Source organism: Lactuca virosa, chromosome 2 (genome assembly GCF_052849685.1).
Source record: "Lactuca virosa cultivar CGN04683 chromosome 2, Lactuca_virosa_CGN04683_v6, whole genome shotgun sequence".
NCBI classification, from domain to species: domain Eukaryota; kingdom Viridiplantae; phylum Streptophyta; class Magnoliopsida; order Asterales; family Asteraceae; genus Lactuca; species Lactuca virosa.
In genome coordinates, this window is record NC_136427.1 from 80,093,504 (window position 1) to 80,117,398 (window position 23,895).

The 23,895-nt window shown below is 37.7% G+C and overlaps 1 long non-coding RNA gene across 4 annotated transcripts; it reads right to left on the reverse strand.

Moving 5' to 3' along the window:
• Positions 1-684: 684 nt before the first annotated feature.
• Positions 685-3,273, reverse strand: LOC145156414 (uncharacterized). Of its 4 annotated transcripts, none has more exons than XR_013736680.1 (6): positions 2,808-3,273; positions 1,696-2,596; positions 1,400-1,481; positions 1,204-1,312; positions 1,077-1,122; positions 685-974 (listed from the first exon to the last, which is right to left on the reverse strand). It is a non-coding gene; the product is annotated as an uncharacterized LOC145156414 (long non-coding RNA). The 4 variants fall into 4 exon arrangements; XR_013736679.1 differs by having other exon boundaries at positions 685-982; XR_013736682.1 differs by lacking the exon at positions 1,077-1,122.
• Positions 3,274-23,895: the final 20,622 nt, after the last annotated feature.

Genomic DNA, 23,895 nt, shown 5'->3' on the forward strand with positions numbered 1-23,895 from the left:
AAATTGTTTGTAGTTTTAGGTTAAAATCAAAAATAATTTGCTATTATGGGATGAAAATAAAATAAATTAGAACTATGTTACTCTTTGGTTTAAAAATAAAGAACATATTCCTACTTTGAGATCAAAAAATATGTTGTTTTTTAAGTTAAAAATAGAACTATATTGTTGCTTGTTTAGGTTTAGGATTTTGCTTTTGTTGGACTTTTTTTAAAGTTAAAACTTTATGTCAAATTACAAATATTTCTATAACAAAACTTATGAGAATACCATTAAAAATAATGTTTTACAAGTTATTCTAATTTATGAAAATTAAAGACTTGTTTAAGTTTGTGATGTTTAGTTTTGCTGATAAGTACACTACTTCTGTATTAATTTATATCCATTAAATTACCCATATTATTAAGAGTTATATATCTATTTTAGTTATTTGAAAACATATATGATTATTTCGTTCTATGAATTTAATGCAAAGTGATAAAATTGAATTTATATTCAATATAATAAATATAAAGTAAATAAGAAAACCATAACAAATAATAACAAACTACAAGTATTAAATCGTATCATTTTTTCCTATTTCATTTTTCTTATTTCACCTTACTCCAAGACATTTTTATAAGTAAAATAGAAAAGAGTAGATCTATTTTTATTTTAAGTCATTTGTATATGTAAAAGTTACAACTCAATATATTTGCACATCCTAAACCTTTCAAATCCACATATTAAGAGATTCTTTCAAAATTACACTTTTTTTTTGGCTAATGATGCCGATTCCAATATTCTAGTCTTAAACATCTCTACTTTGATCTTTAAACCGAAGAATAATACCAAATCCAAACAGTCCAACATTCCAAGTGATAATAATTAAACACTTTATAAGCCTCTCTCACACATGAAAGATCCAATTGATTTTATTGTCTCCATTGTGATCAAAAGCACCACATCATGTAGTTATTTTTGTTACTTTTGTGTACCTGATGCACTAAAATCAAAATATTATACATGAAATATTGTAAAGAATATCATCAACTACGAATATAATCCATGTACATTTTTTTTGCTTAATAGCAGTGTACCTCCATTTTTTACTGAAAAAATCCCACAAACACTTGATGGTTTATGCTACCAAACCCAAAAAAAAGAGAAGAAAAACAAATTAAATTAAATTGTCTAACAAAAAGAAAGATGAAGAAATATGGTTACCTTGTAAGTATTTACACCATCATCGACAGTCATTTCCAGGTCATCCAATATCCTATCCATATATGGATGCAGCAAAATAGTGGTGTCAAAGTTCCCACCTTCTTTGTTTCTTACAACATTCACATCAAAAGATAAAGGTTATTTTTTATGACAGGGGCATTTTTGTCTTTTGCAAAAAAAAAATTATAATCCTTACATAGCCTAACACCACCAATTTCCTCAATAGAAATGGATTCAACATATCCAAGTTCATCAGGATTCACAGCACCAAGATTCAGCTACAAGTAAATATTAAATTAAATTATTAGCAAAAGCACAGCTCAAAAAAAATATCCAAACACTAAAACATGCTTACAACAACAACAACACCAATTGTGTGACAAAACCGGTGAAAATCAAAATTATAGTCGATTTTTAAGAAAAACTATATCAGTATCTTTTATGCAGGAAGGAATCCTTAAAAATTTTAACTAATGGTTAGGACACACTTACCTCCTCATTTGCAGATATCATTGGTGGTGGCGGTATGACCTTAAATTCATCCTTTGGGCATGGGTTTCAGCTTTGGTACACGAGGTTAGAATGATGAGAAGCCACTGATGAGAGAAATGATTCCAGGATTGAACCAACAACTATTGATGGTGCTTTCGATATGTATATAGATGAAGATTGAAGACATTTACAAAAGAAAAGATGATAAAACACAATAAACTAAATGTACATTATGGATTCAATGGTGGTGTATGACCACCAAAAAAGATCCCAGTAAGCACTTATTCATCCTCCATTCTAAAGGAAAATACTTGTAGAGAAGAATATGTTCTCTAACTTGGTTACCCTCCAAAGAACTAAAAAAAATACCCTATATTCCTCTATTTCATGTAGAAAAGTAAGATCTCAATTAGTTCCCAAAATCAAGAAAATATATAAAAAAAAATTGGGGATCGGCAAAAGTAAAGCAAGATAAAACACTACTATCTAGATAAAGTATCCATCACCCATCAACATCAACGAAGATCATATTTGGTGTTTTCATAGGGTCATGTAATAAATGAGGAGACTGGTTATCCTGATTAGGACTAACAACCTGTGAACTGTCACATGTTGATAAAGAAAGAGGCTTCAAAGACTTAGAGATCTGAATTTTTTTCAACCACATGAGAGTTTAATTGTCTTTCCACAGAAATGCATATGAAGAAGGAGAAAAACGAAAAAAAGGCTCACTGATTAAATTTAGGGCTTGAAATCGTAGGCTGTCTCTTATCTGCAAAATATCTAGATCGAGAGTAAGTTCTAAGGATTGAAATCGAGATAGAGAGTGAGGATTGGAGCATGATATCATCAGACACACACACATATATCTTTATTTCTTGCTGGTCTTCGCAATTTTATCCTACAGCAAAAGAAAAATGATAATGAAAAGATAACAAAAAAGTCAAATGAAAGTTTTCTCAGCGAGATAGACACACACAAAGAGAATCCTTTTGGGTTTCTAATAGAAAAGTGTTCCCAAATAGGAAGATTAAGGTGATGTGCACTGGTGATCGGAACAGATGAAGAAAAGAGAACGAAAGAAGGTGTTGAAAGCTTATGTGAAATCGTACCTGGATGGATGGTCGCGACTGGAACAAAGGGTGGTGATGACAGTAATGGTGGTGCAGACTTCATCGGAGTCCTGGAAATCCAAATAAAACATAGATTAGAAAAATATGTAACCGATAAAATCGAGGATGGTGGTGTGTGGTGTTGAAGGTCGCCGATTACGGAAGAGAAGGATGAGAGTGGTGGTGGTGGTGGTTGTGTTAGCGATGCAGATGGTGATAGTGGCTTTGATTAGGGTTTGTGGATAGAAAGATGAGAGAAATATGTGTGTGTGTAGATCTTTGACGGTGGTGTTACCGCAACCTCCATAACATGAAGCTAAAAAAAACCATAGAGGTTTTAAGTAACAGAAACCCAAAAATTGAGTTAGGAAAGAAGATTAGAAGTGAAGAGACACAGGTTCAAAGAAACTTATGTCAAGAGTAATGTCGATGCCAATGTTTTAGAGAGAATATTTTTAGTTTTTGGAATTCAAGCATCAATGTATGTTTTAAACTGAAAATCGGATGAAGTGATATAACGGGGAGTTTGTTAGACCGATTCAATTGGAGGAACAATTGGTCAAACCTTGAATAATTCAAAATCTTATCATCTTATTTGACTTTTTCATTCATATGCATAAAATTGTTGTATATGATGCATTGAGGGTTGTACCTCTTAAAATTCAGCATTTGAAGCTAAATGCTTATTAAGGTACTAGCCGTTTACCCGCGCCAACCGACGGGTGCGAATAGTTTTTGTAAGAAATTAGTTTATAGAGGCGACTAATTTTTTACGCAGATAGTTGTGTTTTACGTTGTTGACAGTGTAGAGATCTTCAAAACCTAAGCTTACGACATCTATTTTTGAGATCGCTATAAGATGATTTTTTTTGTTCCAATTGTTGTGAACACTATAGACAAAACAAAAAAATAAAAATAAAAGAAAACATGAAAACATAAACAAATTTTATCCTCTCTAATAAATAAAAATGATTTTGGCACTTGTCACCTTCTAATATATTATGCTACATGACTTTTTCTTATTATTTTCATTTTATTTTTTTTCCACATGTTATTTTATGGTTTTTTTTCATTTTATTGAATTCCACATAGTATTTAAATGTTATAAATAATAATAAATGCATATCAATTTCATTAATGGACTTTCTTTGTAATTTCAAAACTACTAAATTTAATTTTAATAATTCAACTATTTGTTTTTACTTTTTTGTCATAAATTCAATCTTTTCAAATGTTTAAAATTTTATATTTAATTTTTCTTTTAAATAAACTCATGTAATAGATGGATCTCACACCTAATAAATTATCAAAATATGAACTAAAAGGGAAAAAAAAGGTGATAAAGAAATAGGGAAACCAAAAGCAAATGAGAAAATCTGAAATGTCACTCCAATACTATATATGAAAACTTATATGTGATTGGTAAAATATATTTAAAGTTTCGGTTCAATTAAATTTGATGTTTTTCTGTCACATGTTATTAAATACTAATATTTTGTTGGTATTTATAAAAGAAGATGACCTTTTTTAATATATTTTATAGCTAAATTTGGTTATTGATTTTACATTCATTTAGAAATTAGAATTGTTATAATTATAATTCACCATAGTTAAAATCAAATCGATGAAAAAACAAAATCCATAATAAATTTTCGTTTTAAAATTAACAATTACTCAAAAATATATCACTGTATTAATTTTTGTATTAATTTTTATCCTAGAATTATGAGGTTTTGCTTATTTAATAGAGAAACTCAAATTTTCATCTTACATAAATAATTAAACTTAATGAATTGTAGAATTTAATCCAATAAACATATCAATATCAAATAAAAAAAATATAAACTTAATCGTATTTTTACGTGGATGCAAGAGAACAAAAAAAAATCTGAAAGATAAACTTCAAGAATTGTAAACAGTGTTTGCAACATTATAAATAGCATATGTTATTATTATATATGGCTTAAATGTCTTATTTAAAAGTATCTACAACATTATAAATCTAAAATCTGTTAACTTTTACCCACTCTTGCAACATCAAAAACTACAGGTAACCATATAATTACAACTCTTAGACAGCCGACAATCCATGTCAACACAAAAAGTCACTTTCTACCATTGCAATAACACTTTTCCCATAAATGACAACTCCTCCTTGAAAACAGAGAAAACGAACATAGCAGAACACATTATAATCAGCAAACCAAAAAAACAGTTTTATATCTTATGGTCAGTATGTTAAATGCCATCATACCTTCCATAAACGCATAACATCATCCCCTTTTTTTTGCCATTTCTGAACCAGCAAGATCAACCAAATGAAGCTTGGCACACAATATATCATCCTAACATAGTAGTCTTTGCCACTCAACGAATTACTATGGCAATACAGAACCTTTATTGTTGATTGTGTAAGCAATTCTCATCCCAATCTAAATGGAACAATTAAAAAATCAAGGAAAGTGTGTTTCTATTATAAAACTATTTGCACCATTACAACTATTTCAAATAATTTTTTATTTGGTAAGCAGTAGCTAGCTTAATCACAGTACAACCAACATATCATAGATTGAAGCTGAATGTGGGGGTAAAAGTAGAAAATGCAAGAAAAAATGAGGTTTTCTTTGTTAATCTGAATCAGACAAAAAATAGCATAAGAAGTAGATTGGATACAATGGTTTTCAGTTATCATCTGGTACCTACAGAAACCCACATCATGAGCTTGATTTTGTCTAAATATATATCAACATGCTTCTTAATCAATAGGGGTTGTGGCTGATGGAGAAGATATTGACAACATCAACAGATGTTGGAAAAGCTCCTTGAGTTTTACAGATTCATCAAACCAACCACCGCCACCATCAATTTGTCCTACCAAATTATTCCGAGTGAAAATAAAAAGGTGGATCTAGGTTAACAATACTGTACGATCAAACTAAAATCCAAAAATCCATTTGATTGAATTCAAACAGAATTTGCTCAAAATGTTACCTGGATATGGAGCAACAAATCTCCATAAATCCATTTAGTGAATCAATATCCAAATCACACAAAAACACATAAAAATGAAAAAAAGACGCTCACACCTGCAAAAACAGAGAATATCCAAAAAAAACAAAAAATAAAAACAAATTACCTACTTTTATTGCATCAATGGTTGTTCTTCCACTTTCTACAAACTGTACCTGTAAATCCAAATAAAAACTAAATCAAACAGAGATACAATTGTTGTATCTTTGTATCTTGTCCATATCAAGACCGAAATCCATGAAATCAATACATACATAGTTAAAAACAAATGTGCATATTGAAGATGTTTTGTGCCTTACAAATCAATAAAGGTTTCATTTAAGGAAAAATCTGCTTCATCTCAAAACTTTTAACTGAAAGAAAGAAAAAAATAATGATGACATTACTAACATATATGATTGAATTTAACAAAAACACAACCAATTATAGAGCAACAACTACTATCAAATTACCAAGTAACATTCAATAGTTAATTATGAAGCATGCATTCAATTCTTATTATTTATCTAATCCACATTCAACCAACTCTTCAGTTCAGAATTGTCTTCAACACTGGTAAGAGATCCTTCGCATTCATAGCTGTACAAGTAAACACATACCCATAGTCAGAGACACATAGTAACACACACAGTCACATTTAGTTTCTACCCCATATTAATGAAAATATGGTTCAACCGGCATTTAATAGATACAAACCTTTAAGATACACACTCGGTCAGAAAAAAAAAGGGAAGTATATACATATGTTGTTGTTTCTTGAAGCATTAGTTTGTTTATACATAGAAATAGAGAAATCAATATTAAAATATCCAAACACATGTGAAGAACAGTGAAGAAAATAGAAGATTACTGACAAAAACAGACCTCTAGCCATGGACTTTCGTAAGGCTTCATCTATTGGGTACTTTATTTCATAGTCCTTCCATTCCACAACCTGTAAACACACATAAATTTAGGCATTTTCTTAGAGAGAGATACAAAAAGGGAGAGAAAGAAAAAGAGATTGTGTCAGTTTTTAAAGAGAGACAAAGAGGATGAAGGAGAGAAAGTCGGTGGTGCAATGCCAGATCTGAGAACGAAATCAAGCAAAAGAGTCGGATGAATCTTCACTCAGAAATCTATTATTAAACAAAAAACATATCTTTGAGGAAACATAAATCAGTATCATACAAAAACATAGAACCAGAGAAATCTAAAACTAAGATCTATGAGAAATCAAAAGTGAAATAAATGGGAAGATGCTTACAAGTTTAAGGGTTCTTGTTCATTTGATGATGCAATATCAAAATGGGTTTGTGGAATATTCTCGTGGTGAAAGTGTTGGTGGCCGCATTGATTTTTGAAGATAGTGTCTTAGGAAGCATATTTTGATGTAATAGATCGATAAAGGTAGGGAAGGCAAAAAGCGACGGTGATGGAGGCATATGGTCGTTCGAGATATCTAGGTCTAGGTTTCAGGAGAGAAAATTTTATGAGAACGGATTTATAATTAGCGTAACTGGAATTCAAATTTAAACGTGATCAACTAAATGGGCAAAATATTGGGTATTTAGACGGGGCTAAGTCAAACAGTGGAAACAGATACATGAAAATCGGAAGATAAGCTAATATCCTTCAAATCTTATCTTTGACTTTTTCAATTATCGACGAAAAAATAAGATTCAGGATTTTAAAATGCATAAAATGATTGTATATAGTGCATTATGATGTGTAACTCTTAAAATTCAGCAAAACATGTTAACTGATTATATATATATATATAATATATATATATATATATATATATATATATATATATAATTATTTATGTTTTCTTTTTTTTGGATATGTGACTATTTATCTTGTTTACCTCATTAAAAAACAACTATATGAATAACTAGTGTATGTTTCTGCCAAACATGAATTTTATTGACTAGAGTTCTCCGATGATCTTCTTCGTCCAAACAAGAACACACACTTGTGAACCCCATTCATATATGTTCTTTATCTTAACCCTAATGACAAAAATTTATGTAAATCCAACACGTAGAACTCAAAATCTCTAAATGGAACATCTTAGAACTCGGAATCTGAAAACCCTATAAATCAAAATTTACAAAGGGTTTTATAAACAATTTTGTCAAACCTTAGAATTTGAAACGATTTTGTCAAAAAAATTCTAGAAACGATTTTGTCATAATTTCTGGGTTTTTCAAGTTCACTGATTTTATCCATGGCAAATTTGGGTTTTTGTTGTCTTCGAATTACGATTTTTCATGTTCAAGGGGCCATAACTTGATTTTCAGCTGAAGTACTATGTTTGTTTATTGGGAAATCTCCAATAAAGTCCTAAAAATGTCAACATACGGTTTAATCCCCAATTATATTTTGTTTACAAAAAAAGATAGATTACCGGCTAAAACTTCGGAATAACTCTTCGTGGTCGGTTTCACAGATTTTGTAACATCTATTTCGAGGATTTGCTGGAGTTTGCCATTTAGGGAAATTTTATGCATGGACTCGGCGAGTTAGGAGTCCAACTCGTCGAGTAGGGTCGTGACATCCTGGACGCGGGTCGGAACTGACTCGGCGAGTCGGAAGGCCCGACTCGGCGAGTCAGAGCTGTTTAGAGAAAACCCTAATTTTAGGGATTGCCCCCTATATAAACGTCATTATCCGCCCTAGTAGCCTCCCTTAACACGATAGAAGAACGTTCACGACCGCAAACTCTCTAGTGTGTGAAGTAAGAACAATTGGGAGCTTATCTTTGAGATTTTGGGGAGGATTCCAAGTTTGAAGAGGAAGTATCAAGGGAGAAGTGTTAGATCAAGCATCTATTTCGTGTTGGGCATCCGTCTGAGGTATTAATCTGCTACCTTAAGCCTTGATTTATTTTTAGAAGTTATGGCCAACCTTGAGGAGATGGAATCAAGCTTGGATCTGGACCTATCACAAGGATATGGTTTCAGATCTGGACCTTCTTAGGTCCCAAATATCATAAAGTGACATCTTTTATAAGCTTATCCCCTCTCCATGCATGAAAACCTTGTTTGAAGGTTAGTTTTGGGTGTTTTGGCCATGTGAGGCCTTGAATGCACGTAAAGTTTGCAACTTTACGTGACATCTTCAGTAGGAGATTATGGATCTGAAGTTTGAGACCTTAAATCCCACTGGAAAGGACCGAATACGTGAGAACTCGTCGAGTCGCTCTGGTGACTCGGCGAGTCGAGAGGGTTTTCTCATTCACGACCAAGGGTTCACGGCCAAGGGTTCACGGTCAAAGGTTCACGGCCAAGGGTGTTCGGTTGGAAGTTTACGGCCGTGAACATCAAGGAACTCGACGAGTCTCTCGTGTGACTCGGCGAGTCGGTGAGTGATGCAAGGAACTCGACGAGTGGCAGGTTCTACTCGACAAGTTAAGGTCAACATTGACTGTTGACCTTGACTTTGACTTTGTCCAGGGTTGACTCTGAGGGAATTTATGGGATGGTGTTAAGTGAATCACTTGATGGTTATAGGTAGTTGAGAAGAGGCAGTGCGGGACAAATCTGAATTCAGAGTTCCAGTTCAGCATTCCTAAGGTGAGTCTTCTCACCATATCAATGGGTCTAAAGCACCAAGGCTGGCCCATTTTATGAGATGCGGTTTATTGATTGAATATACGATATGATAGTATGTCATTTGCATGAATGACCACATGGGGTTCCCGTGGCATTTGGTATAAGACCTTGGAGGGTTTCCATGGCATCCTAATATATTTGCTTGCATAGTTTGCATTATGTCTTGTTTGGTAGGAAGACCTTGTGGGGGTTCCCAAGGCAGGAAGACCTTGTGGGGGGTTCCCAAGGCAGGAATACCAGGTGGGGGTTCCCATGGCAGATAAAGACGACGTGGGGGTTCCCGTGGCATTCGGTGTAAGACCCCGGGAGGGTTTCCAGGGCTTCCTTATTTGTTGAATGCATGGCTTATGTGATATATGTAGCTTATGGATAATTTGATATGTGTTATGTGGTTTGTGTGTGGGATATGCTCTGGGGGAGTCACTAAGCATTAGCTTACAGTTTATGGATTTGTTTCAGGTTCATCTGAGTCCAAGGGCAAGGGCAAAGCTTGATGGCACGACGTGCATTCTCTCTCAGACGATTTTATAGGACACTCTGACATTTGAAAATAAAGTTGTAATGAATATGGATTTGAAAACAATTGCTTTGGAATTTCATGATTTATGGAAATGTGTTTGATTAATTAAAAATGAAATATTTCTTTGAAAAAAAATCGGGTTGTTACAAGTTGGTATCAGAGCCTTGGTTTGAGGGATTCGGGCATACTCTTGGGTGTGTGAGGACTCAAACTAAGGAAATGGTAAAATTGTTTTCAAAAAGTTTTTCAAAAGGAAATGAAAAGATGAGAGTGCAACGCGCGTGATCAGCCGAGCCAAGTAAGTGGTTCCCCAATATGTTAGCCATGTTATACTGATATTTGAGCCTTGTTGATTATATGGAACTTGCTATGTGTATGCTTTTAAAATTGTATCTGGTTAGGAGCTTATAGCCTCAGAATGATTGATTTGGCCTTATTTCCTGTTCCTTGTTTGGTTGTGGTCCTAGGGTAGAATCTTTTATTCGAAAGTCTATTTGATCCTTTTCTGTGTACAATTTGCATGCATGAAGGCAACCTGTTATGAGTAGTTTGATTGATATGAGTAGAGTAAATCTTAGGACAGCCTGAGATTTATGTGCGCGGTAGTTGTGGGACAGGGTTTGGTCGCAGGACAAATTGGAGTCTTTAGGTAGGGCAGTGGGGAAAGGTACAGGTAGGTGTGGAAGGTAGTATTGGGCCCGTACTACTGGAAGCACAGGACCTGTACCCAAACCAATGTTAGATCTGACGATTTCAAAGAGGACCGGCGCGGGAAGATCCCTTATATGGAAATCCTGATCATTGTGATTTATGATATTTCAGAACAGCATGGTGATGACACGATTTGGAGCGGGGGGATTAGGATCGGGATCTGGATCCGGGGCGGGATCAGGAGACACTACTGATGTCATTGATGAGAGGTTGCACGATCTTATTGCAGCCAAGGTTACCAGGGGTATCCTTGACGCTACCTTAACGCTACCCCAGTCATTTTTAGGACGGTCAAGGAGGGCATTATAGACATTATGGAGGAGAGGCTCAGGGCATTCAAAGCTGAGATTGATGCGGGCCAGGTTGGGGCCCAAACTCCCTCGTTTCGGGAGTTCAAGGCGTGCGGAGTGCCGGAGTTTTTCGGGGTCAGGGACCCCATTGTCAACCGACGCTGGGTGGCGGATATTGAGAACGCTCAGCGCACGAGTTCCTGCCCGGATGCGGCAAAGGTTGGGTTTGCTTCTTATATGCTGAGTGATAGGGCTCGGGATTGGTGGGGCGAGGTTACTAGCCAGGTGGGGTGGCTGAGATGACATGGGCTGAGTTTGTTCGGCGATTTGATTCGGAGTTTGCACCACCCATTGAGGTGAAACAGCTAGTGAAGGAGTTTCATGACTTGCAGCAGACCACCGAGACTGTGGCGGAGATCACCGCCAAGTTTCAGGAACGAGCTTTGTTGATCCCGCAGTATGCTACAGATGAGGAGATGAGGCGGACCCGATATCATTCCATGCTGAGGGATGATATTCGGCAGTTTGTGAGTTTTACGGGGTGCAAAACCATTAATGAGATGGTGGAGAAGGCCCGTGAGCAGGAGATGGAGTTAGACTTCCGCACCAAGCGGAAGCCTGAGCAAGCACATGCAGCAGTAGGTCGGGCTAAGAAGCCTAAGACCTCTGATGCATCTAGTAAGGGCCATCAGGGCCGTGGCCGGTGTGCCAAGTGTGGGAGATCTCATGGGGGAGCTTGTCGGGGGTCGAACCTGGTGTGTTATACGTGTGGTCAGCCGGTCCACGTAAGCAGGGACTGCCCCAGAAATGGCTTGATATGTTTCCACTGCAACCAGACTGGCCACAAAAAGGACGATTGTCCGAGGTTGCAGAGAGAGGGAGGAGCAGTGGCGGCCCCCGCGCCCGCCACAATGAGGATTACCGATGGCCTCCCTGTTAAGGCTAAAGCTCCAGCAGTGAAGAGCCGTGCATTTCAGCTGACTACCGAGGAGGCACGGGCAGCGCCAGACATTGTGGCTGGTACGTATTTGTTCTTCTCTGCTCTATGTATCCGTTTTGCTTATGTGTACTATATGCTTGTATAGGGACCTTTTTGGTCAATGGTATGTCTGCTCATGTCTTGTTTGATTCGGGTGCTACCCGATCGTTCGTATCTCTTGTGCTTCGCAAGAAGTTCTGGGACGCGCCGGGAACTTTGAATTCCCCGCTCGAGGTGGAGATTGCAGATGACCGCACCGTTAGTATTGCGAGGGTGTATCGGGACTGTGTCCTGAATGTGCTTGGTGAGAGATTTCGTGTCGACCTAGTCCAGATACCGTTGCGAGGGCTGAAAGTGATTATTGGAATGGATTGGTTGGGGGCCAACGGGGCCATGATTGACTGTGAGCATCAGTTGGTGAGGGTTCGAACCCCAAGTGGGGGAGAACTGGTGATACATGGTGATAGGGCATCGCATGGGCCGACCCTCTATTCAGCTGCGAGGGCTAGAAGGTTCCTGCAGCAGGGTTGTTCAGGATTTCTGGCTTATATCTCGGATACAAGGGTAGAGACCACGAAGGATGTAGGTAGTGTGCCGGTTGTTCAGGACTTTCAGGATGTTTTCCCCGAAGAGTTACCAGGAGTGCCTCCGGAGAGACAGGTGGAGTTTCGCATCGATTTGGTGTCGGGTGCCGCTCCGATAGCAAAGGCACCATATCGGTTGGCACCACCCGAGATGCAGGTGTTATCTACACAGCTTCAGGAGCTGTTATACCGAGGGTTCATTCGTCCGAGCAGTTCCCCGTGGGGTGCACCGATCCTTTTCGTGAAAAGAAGGATGGATCCCACAGGATGTGTATCGATTATAGGGAACTAAACAAGGTAACGGTGAAGAACCGTTATCCGTTGCCGAGGATCGATGATTTGTTCGATCAGCTGCAGGGTGCGTCTTGGTTTTCCAAGATTGATCTTCGGTCAGGGTATCATCAGATGAGGATTAGAGACGAGGACATACCGAAGATGGCTTTCAGGACTCGGTATGGGCACTATAAGTTTGTGGTGATGTCGTTTGCGCTCACTGATGCCCCAATAGCATTCATGGATCTCATGAACAAGGTGTGCAGACCGATGCTTGATCAGTCAATGATCGTTTTTATTGATGATATCCTGGTCTATTCTAAGACCAGGGAGCAGCACGAGCAGCACTTAAGGGAGGTGCTGGAGACCCTAAGGGCGGAGAAGCTGTATGCCAAGTTCTCCAAATGTGATTTCTGGCTGCGAGAGGTACAATTCTTGGGGCATATCATCAACCAGGAGGGTTTTCGGTTGATCCAGCCAAGATTGAGGTTGTGATGCGGTGGGAAGTACCGAAGAATGCATCAGAGATTCGTAGCTTCTTGGGTTTAGTGGGTTATTACCGAAGATTTATCCAGGATTTCTCCAAGATTGCGGTGCCATTGACCCGTCTGACCAAGAAGAATGTGACGTTTCGGTGGGGTACGGATCAACAGTTGACCTTCGAGACCTTGAGGCGGAGATTGTGCGAGGCTCCGATACTTGTACTACCGGAGGGATTAGATGATTTGGTGGTGTACTGTGACACATCGATTTTAGGGTTAGGTGCGTACTAATGTAGAGAGGGCACGTGATAGCATATGCCTCGTGACAGTTGAAGCCACGTGAGGCAAATTATCCTACTCACGATCTGGAACTAGGGGCAGTGGTGTTTGCCCTCAAGATTTGGAGGCATTACTTATATGGAGTGCGGTGTACCATTTACACCGACCACAAGAGTCTGGAGTATTTGATGGACCAGCAGAACCTCAACATGCGACAAAGAAGGTGGTTGGACGTGCTAAAAGACTATGATTGCTAGATTTTATACCACCCATGGAAGGCCAACGTAGTGGCCGACGCTTTGAGCCGTAAGACGGCAGGTTCCCCGATTGGGAACGTGTGTTTGAGGATGACGGTGATCTCTCCATTGTTGGAGATGATCAAAGAGGCTCAAGTTGAGGGAGTGAAGAAAGAGAATTGGAAGGTAGAGAGGATCCGAGGACAGTATCCTTTGTTTGTCAAGGATAGTCGAGGCCTCTTGATGCAGTGTGGTCGGGTGTGGGTACCGGCGACTGGGGGAGTGAGAAAGAAGATATTGGAGGAAGTGCATAAGTCCAGGTTCTCTATACATCCAGGAGCTACGAAAATGTATAGGGACTTGAGGCTGAGTTATTGGTGGCCCTGCATGAAGCGGGAAATTGCTTTGTTTGTAGAGCGGTGCTTGACCTGTAGGAAGGTCAATGCCGAGCATCAGCGGCCTCATGGTAAGGTCCAGCCGCTACCCATTCGCATGTGGAAGTGGGAGGAGATCACGATTGACTTCATTACGAAATTGCCAAGGACGGCGAGGGGTGTGGATGCCATATGGGTGATTATGGATAGACTGACGAAGAGTGCCCATTTCATTCCGATTTCTGAAAGAATATCTGCAGAGAAGTTGGCGGATATTTATATACGGGAGGTGGTGGCGAGGCATGGGGTGCCAGTGTCGGTAGTCTCTGACAGGGATGTTCGATTCACGTCTAGGTTCTGGAAAAAGTTCCACGAGGAACTGGGCACCCAGTTATATTTTGAGCACGGCGTATCACCCCAGACAGATGGCCAGAGTGAGAGGACGATCCAAACACTGGAGGACATGCTTCAAGCATGCGTGTTAGATTTTGGAGGTAGTTGGGACACGTACCTCCCACTGGCAGAGTTTTCATACAATAACAGTTACCATTCCAGTATCGACCGAGCTCCATTCGAGATGTTATATGGTCGGAGGTGCCGAACCCAGGTTTGTTGGGATGAGGTTGGTCATCGGGTCATAGGAAGCACTGAAGTAGTGCTCAAGACTACTGGGCTGATTCAGCAGGTGCGCAACCGGTTGCGGGTCGCGCAGAGCCGTCAGAAAAGCTATGCTGATCGGAGGTGATCAGATCTAAAGTTTCAGGTGGGGAATTTCGTGTTGCTGAAGGTGTCGCCCTGGAAAGGGATCATCAGGTTTCGGAAGAGGGGCAAGCTGGGGCCTTGGTATATAGGCCCGTTCAGGATTACGGCCCGGGTGGGCAAGGTCGCATATCATTTGGATCTGCCAGAGGAGCTTAGTCAGAATCACAACACATTCCATGTGTCGCAGCTTCGGAAGTGTGTCACTGACGAGGTTGCGGTTGTCTCGTTGGATGACATTCAGGTGGATAAGAGTTTGAATTACATTGAGAAGCCTGTTGTGATTCTGGATAGGAAGACCAAGGTTCTTCGGAACAAGGAAGTAAGGTTGGTAAAGGTGCAATGGCAGCATCGAAGGGGTTCCGAATGGACTTGGGAGCCGGAGGAGGAGATACGAGGGCACTATCCAGAATTGTTCGTTTCAGCAGACTTCGAGGACGAAGCCTAGTTCAAGTGGGGGAGACTTGTAACATCTATTTCGAGGATTTGCTGGAGTTTTCCATTTAGGGAAATTTTATGCATGGACTCGGCGAGTTAGGAGTCCAACTCGTTGGGTAGGGTCGTGACATCTTGGACGTGGGTCGGAACTGACTCGGCGAGTCGGAAGGCCCGACCCGGCGAGTCAGAGCTGTTTAGAGAAAACCCTAATTTTGGGGATTGCCCCCTATATAAATGTCATTATCCGCCCTAGTAGCCTCCCTTAACACGATAGAAGAACGTTCATGGCCGCAAACCCTCTAGTGTGTGAAGTAAGAACAATTGGGAAGGTTTTCTCGTTGAGTCGCTCTGGTGACTCAGCGAGTCGAGATGGTTTTCTCATTCACGGCCAAGGGTTCACGGTTGAAGGTTCACGGCCAAGGGTGTTCGGTTAGAAGTTTATGGCCGTGAACATCAAGGAACTCGACGAGTCTCTCGTGTGACTCGGCAAGTCGGTGAGTGATGCAAGGAACTCGACGAGTGGCAGGTTCTACTCGACGAGTTAAGGTCAACATTGACTGTTGACCTTGACTTTGACTTTGTCCATGGTTGACTCTGAGGGAATTTATGGGATGGTGTTAAGTGAATCACTTGCTGGTTATAGGTAGTTGAAAAGAGGCAGTGCGGGACATATCTGACTTCAGAGTTCTAGCTCAGCATTCCTAAGGTGAGTCTTCTCACCATATCATTGGGTCTAAGGCACAAAGGCTGGCCCATTTTATGAGATGCGGTTTATTGATTGAATATGCGATATGATAGTATGTCATTTGCATGAAAGACCAAGTGGGGTTCCCGTGGCATTTGGTATAAGACCTTGGAGGGTTTCCATGGCATCCTAATATATTTGCTTGCATAGTTTGCATTATGTCTTGTTTGGTAGGAAGACCTTGTGGGGGTTCCCAAGGCAGGAAGACCTTGTGAGGGGTTCCCAAGGAAGGAAGACCATGTTGGGGTTCCCATGGCAGATAAAGACCAAGTGGGGGTTCCCGTGGCATTCGGTGTAAGACCTGGGAGGGTTTCCAGGGCTTCCTTATTTGTTGAATGCATGGCTTATGTGATATATGTAGCTTATGGCTAATTTGATGTGTTATGTGGTTTGTGTGTGGGATATGCTCTGGGGGAGTCACTAAGCATTAGCTTACAGTTTGTGGATTTGTTTCAGGTTCATCTGAGTCCAAGGGCAAGGGCAAAGCTTGATGGCGCGGCGTGCACTCTCTCTCAGGCGATTTTATGGGACACTCTGACATTTGAAAATAAAGTTGTAATTAATATGGATTTGAAAACAATTGCTTTGGAATTTCATGATTTATGGAAATGTGTTTGATTAATTAAAAATGAAAAATTTTCTTTGAAAAAAAATCGGGTTGTTACAGATTTAGTCAATATCTCGTCTTTTTTCGTTAATTGATCTAAATTTTAGGGCTTTTTAATTAACTGATGAAAATTTGGGGATTTTTCATTATTCTTTACCAATAACAAAAATATTTGGACTTTTATGAAGATTACCTTTAAACGAATATATATATATATATATATATATATATATATATATATATATATATATATATATATATATATATATATATATATATATATAAATATGATCTAAGTTAATATGTATCATTCCCCGTCTTATTTCTTGCGCTCTTTCTAGGCTCACCATGTGTTTTCGTCGTCTTCGTCAAACCCAACAACAAAAAGCTCACTCGCAAACATCGTTAACTCCATCGATTTTCCAAGATCATCCAATCACAACTTTGCGATCATCTTTCAATCTCCAAATAAAGAAAGGAGAAAATCCTTGTTGATCATGTGGATGTCCCAATTACCTAACCATGACTTGAACTATGGTTCTAACACTCAGATGTTCCTATTACCTAACCATGACTCGACCCATGGTTTGAACCCATACACCAATAACGTTGGCTCAAGTCTTACTCGGCCCTCATTTCCCTACAAAGGGACATGAAAACCATGAAGAATGGACTATCGAGCTTAAAAAACTCAACATGGGTAAAAAAATCAACTCGGTATTATGTACTAAAAACCATGAAGAGTGTTAACTCTAATTGTAAAAAAAGTCAACGAGTTATCCATCATAAACTATTAAACTATTAATTTGGTATATATACGAGCTATCCATCAATAAGATTGTGTTCCGCTCTTTATCAAAAACTTGATCATTTATTGTTTTTTTTTTGTTGCCAAAAACTAAAGCATTCCAGAAGCCCAAATAAACTAAAACGTAACAATGACAATTGTCTACAAGTATGTCCTTGGCGCATTATTAATTTTCAAATGATATACCCAATAAAGTCTTTCACGTACTATACTGTACGATAGGATATTTGTTGGATTAGGTGTCTAAGCCCATAACTATAGTTTGTATATACTTGAATTGATAGTAGCACAGTCCTTTTGGGTTGCCTACATACTAGCAACTAGACAGGATGACATATTGAGGAAGAGGAAAAATTTATTATTTGATTAATAAATTGTAATAAATGATTTATCAATATGTTACGAAAATAATATATTAATTAGAAATCATATTATTTAATTGATATTTAATCAGAAATTAATTTGGAATTAATTTTGGGATTAGAGGAATTGATTAGAAGTATAGGGGCTATTTAGCAATTTATTGATAGTTGTGGTATTGGGCTTTTGGACCACCCTAGAAGGGTTGGAAGAAAGCTTCTAAGGAGGCCCTAGAATTTTCGTCCAAGGTCTTGGATGGGGAGTTCTGTTGGATTAGTGTCTAAGTCCATAACTATAATTGGTATGTACTTGACCCGACTCGGCATGGTCCATTTGGGTTGCATGGCATCGGAACATTTGGATAGACCGTTTATGAGGAAAAGACATTTTTTGACATATTAATATATTATAAGTTCTAATATATTAATATGAAATCATGTTATTTAATTAGTATTGATCAATAATTAAGTTGGACTTAATTTAGTGATCAAAAAGAGACTAATTAAATATATGGGGATTGATTGTGTAAATCATTCATTCTTATATATGTGGGCTTATGATCCAAGATTCCTTTATGTTGGGTTTAACCCATGTGGTGATCCATGGATACTCCATGGAGGTTAAAGCCCATGGAGCATAAGGAATGGGAAAAGTCATGAGTTACATGGTGTAACCCTAATAGCCACACTATATAAGAACCCCTTTAGTTCAAGAAATTGGCACTAGTGATACATATTTTGAGGGCTAGCCGATTTGAACATGTATGTCTTCTTCTCATGGTTATTCCAAGAGTTCATGATGTTGTGTGAACCATTTGAGGTGTCACACTTGGGGCACTAGGCTCTCAAGCTTCATGGAGTCAAGCAACAACAACAAGGTATGTATTCTATCTATTTTATTATCCTAGTATCAATGTTTTGGTATGCTAGTTAGGATAATACCTTGGATAATCATATTTGCATGTATTATAGAGAAAACATAGATCCAAGGTATTTAGGGTTGCATGTACACTTAGGAGTGTTAGAATGCTCAAAACCCAATAGTGGTATCAGAGCCAGGTTTGTTTTCAATTATACTTGATGCAAATTGCTGAAAAATGCTGAAAAAGTCGAATTTTGGGCATTCTGGGCACTGGACTCGCCGAGTCCACTGATGAACTCACCGAGTCCATGAAGAAAATCATCCTACTCGGCGAGTAGGTTGATACACTCGACGAGTAGGAGCCCCAGACAACATATTTTCGAGTTTTTTGGCTAGAAATGGACTAGAAACATTACCCTAAGATGTTTTTGAACTTATAAACTTGTTTTTGATGTGGTAATGTTCGTACTAATCCAATTTCAAAGATAATTGTCAATAGATTCATGTTTTGTATTAGTTTAGTGATTAGGCTAATTACATGAAAAAGTTTGATTCGAATTATCTTGTTCTTATGAGTTGCTTAGATTAATAGAAAAGTTAATTGATTTTGTGTTTTCAATCCATTTTAATCTAAGATTTGATTCTAAAATGTGTTTTTGTAACTTGTCCTCAAGTTATATGAAAAGTCACATTTAAGTTTCATAAAACTCATAAAAGTTGGCAATGGTTACAAAAATGAAGAGTCTTGTCCTCAAGTTATGGAGGTTCAAGAGTCACTTCATTAAGTAATAAAATGTGTAACCTTAATTAATTCCATAAGTTATAAAATAAAGAAAAGTTACATTCTTTTATTAGTTTAAAGTCTTCCATAACTTGTCCTCAAGTTATGGAACTTGAAGAGTCTTTTAATTAAAACTACTTTAAACATATAAGTCATGGAATTAATTAGTTTTGAATAGTTTCAAAACTTGCCCTCAAGTTTTGGAATTAGAAATGTTTTCACTTATGAATACTTTAATTCCAAGTTAGCCCTTAGAATTTTAAAAGTTAAAATTCAACCCTTATACTATTATTATAATTTTAATTATATAGATATGTATAAGAAAAGTCAATCTTACCGTTAGTAGGCCTCATTCACGAAGCCGGTCTATAAGGGGGGTATAAGGTTACTGCCTATAAAATGGCAGTTTAATGGGTGTCCACTCTCACCCACCGCTTCCTTGACTGATGGAGGGTCGTTAGCCGAACGGGTAGGACAAGGACTATAATTCTCCCTTCATTAAAAGTATTAATGATAAATACTAAGTAACTAAACGCTTATAAATTCCCAATATTAGTTACTTAGGAAAATGTGAAATTGGTGCTAGCCCATAAAATTACACTTTGTACCTTACCAAGTCGTTAGTGGAGCGTGTGTGGTTAACCGACACACTAACATGGACTAGTAAGAGTGGCAAAGGGTAACTTGACTTTATTATAGATCGGTGGAGCGTGTGTGGTTAACCGGCACATCGATTAGGTAATATTGTTGAGGGTACCAAGTCAATTTGTATGGTTATTCACACCTTGTTTGTGATCCTCGGCATCCCAGTCACAAACTTGAGAGGGCACAATCGAGATTCAAACATGCCATTGAAAGTTCAATGTATCTCAAAAGATCTAGGAGTTTCAAATCCAATTAAAACTTAATTATATTTCGTTTTTCTATGGTGGAAATTGGTAAATCGTCATTTACCTACCTTTAACTATTTTATAACTTGGATTACGGCATCCCTCTTCCAGTTATAAATAGGTTATTGGGTCCTAGCCTTAATATTTCATATTGGGTGTTATATTAAGGACTCTAAATCAACTAACTTGAATATCTCCCAAAAGATGTCTAAGTTCAGACATCTATGATCTTCCCAAATCTCTTGAAACAAGCTTTCCTAAATGAAGATGATGTCCCATGGAAATCATACTTCTTTCACCTCCTCCAATTATTCTCCCTAACCCACAAGTTCCTAAAAAGTTTAAGGTCACTCAAGCCCTATTGGCAAGCAAAGGTCTATGTGTGATCACATCTTGGAGATGTAGTCACATATTGACAAGCCGGGAGAGTTGGGTGTCAAAGTCTAGAGGAAGCTGATGATCAATCACTTTCTAAGTCACATAGTGAGTTCCTTTGGGACTCCTATGAAACAGACTATGACAAGACCCTTAATGATCTTATCTATTTGCTAAGATCAACTTCCTAAAACTTTATGGACATTGACAATGATGACGTTGGATATCCAGTAAAGCTCTCTCTTCCCAATGGAAAGGGATCGCCCATAGTCAACTCGGTTGACCAAATGGTAAAGAGAGAGGCTAAGTCTGAGATAGTCCCATTATCAAGGGTCTATTGCCAAAGAAAGGGGCATTGGTTGCGAAGCTGCCAAATTTACCTAAGGATATTAAAGTCAATAAGTTTGACTCTACTTCGGGTAAAGTCCACTATCTAACTCTACTAAGTTTCTATTATGAGATTCTTGATACATGATGTGACTGGGTCACATGTTGATGTTTTAAGAATCAAAGAAAAAAGTGAAGAAACTTAAAGAAAGATTATGCTGAATCTGATCGCGTAGATGGATTTCTATTGCATAGTTTGAAGATCGGATTCTTAAGCTACATCTTAGGAGTTATGATATATTGCATAGGATTAGATAACAACTAAGTTTTCATGTGCTTTTGCATTGTAAGGATAGTTTTTCCGCAAAGTTTTAAAATAAAAGAAAAAAAAATTTTGATTTTATTTATTTTAAAAAAATATCCTTACAATGGCATTTGCGAAAAAAAATTTGTTGCTTATAAGATTCCATTAAGAGCAAGAGTGGAAATATGAATTTGATTCTTTCATTTGTGGTAGTGTCTAAATTTACCAAATAAGGAAAGATTCTCATCACCCAAGTTTCAGTTGGATAGAAACTTGGAATCATGCAAGGTGTATAGTATGATGAATGAGAACTTTCAAGCATTGGAAAATTAAGACTAATTACTTGTTCGCATGGATGTGTGAGTCAAGTAAAGGACTAAGGGATCGAGTACACATTCTTGTGCACTGATTAAGTCCACCACAAAGATCGATAAGACTATTCGTCATGACTTGCTAAAGTTTAGCAAATATGGTTATACTTATAAGTTTAAGTATAATTCTGAAGCATTGGAAAAGTCTCAATGTATGGCAGAACGGATGAGAAGAATCAACTTGGGCAGAAAGATAAAAGTTTCTTAAATCTGAAAAGATGAGAGAGTACTTTAGTATCATGTTATGTAATCATCTTAGTGATTAAGAGACCTTATCACAATTCATCCTCTAAGAGCATTCTGATGGCTAAGAAGAGGAGTTATGAATTGTTGAAATGGTTAAATCAAGAAGATGCTTCATACTTCGTTCCAAAAACAATTCTTGGAGTTATACTATAAAATTGTAACTTGAGTGACGTGTCTTAAAAGGGTTTAAAACACTTGTCAAATGTAAGAGTAAAAGTTTTCTACTGTTGTACATTTGAAATTGGTAAGTTGTGATGTTTTGGATAAAACAAAGACCAACTAAGGCCAATTGTGTGAAGTGTTTATCTTGATTAGAATCCACACTATCTCTTGAATATTTGACAAGAGAGTCTTATATGTCAAGAAGACAGTGGGAGTCTTAAAGATCTTGAAAGTCTCTAGAACTAATCAAGAATAAAACCTGAAGTTCTTCACTAGCACACGACTTGAGGTTTATGACCTATCGTGTCGACATGTCTGTGCCTATTCAAGTTGGCTTTGCATAGGAGTTCTGAGAGTTCTCAATTGGTTGCACAACTACTTGGAAGCAATGGCAGGCCCTTGAGCTGTCACATGGCAAGAAATTAAGATTGAGTTCAATCCATATGAGTTTGGATTTGTCATTATCCTAGTCTTGTGATTGTGGTTTGACAAATTCACATGGATAAGAATACATACACCATTAAATCTAAGTGTCATAAGGTTTCTCTCCGATTCATGAAAATGATGGTGAGGAAACACTTTCACTAAGTAGATTTTAGCTAGATAGCAATTGTGATATTTGCATTCTCAAAGTCGTTAGTGGAGCGTGTGTGGTTAACCGACACACTAACATGGACTTGTGAGAAGCGGTAAAGGTCTAAACAATCGAGGCTATGATTACGGCATCCCTTTTCATAGTTCTTAAAATTGTTTAGACACACTTGTGAGCTATCTAAGATAAGGTGTATGATATTGATAAAGTTTTATCAAAGCAATCTAGTATCAGAAATCTGAACTTTGGTAAGAAAGTCAATAAAGTATTGATTTCTAGAAGTCCAGCTGATTTCTGATTACATGTCAAAGCTAGTGGGAGCATGAGTGTTATGCTAATAATCATCATGTTAGTGGGAGCATGATAATTATGATAAAGATTGCAAGTTAGCAATGTTAATTATAGAAAACAAAAGTTTCAATTCGTGAGGCTGTAGGGTTGAAAAAGTTGTTTTGCTATAATTAAGGGAGAGGAAATTATACTTCATTTCAATTCTAAAAGCTTAGATTGAGGTTTTAAGTCGTATTTAGTCAAGGATATATATATATGAATTTCATGTTGGAATGACTCAACATAAGGAAATTCTATATATGGGTCCATTATTTGCGTTCTAAAATTCGATTATGATTACGGCATCACTTTTCATAATCTGAATTATGAGAGCTTGGAAAATAGAAATGGAAATATTATAGCAAAAGACTGGTTTAGTCTTTATGTGAGACATCATGACTCGTGTCCCATATGCTTCGGATATAGGATCGATTTCATGTGCTATATTCATCCTTTCTAAAATTTTCCAAATGCCTGGGGCATTAAGAAGGGAAAAGGTCTAGAACTGGATATGACTAAAAGGATTAAGCAATTGTTGAGGACAATCTAAGATTTACCAAAGATTGGTTGCTCAAGGACAGTTGGAAGTATAGTGATAATTCTGGAAGGACCATATTGACATAATCTGTAAGGAGGCAACTCTTGTTCAGAAGTGATAGTCAAGATTAGGAAACTTAATGCAAGAAGGATATTTCCAAGGAGCTGATCTCCTTTGGAATGCTCTGTAATGGTTGTTGTCAAGTCTTTCTGACTCTGTGCATAATCATTACAGGAG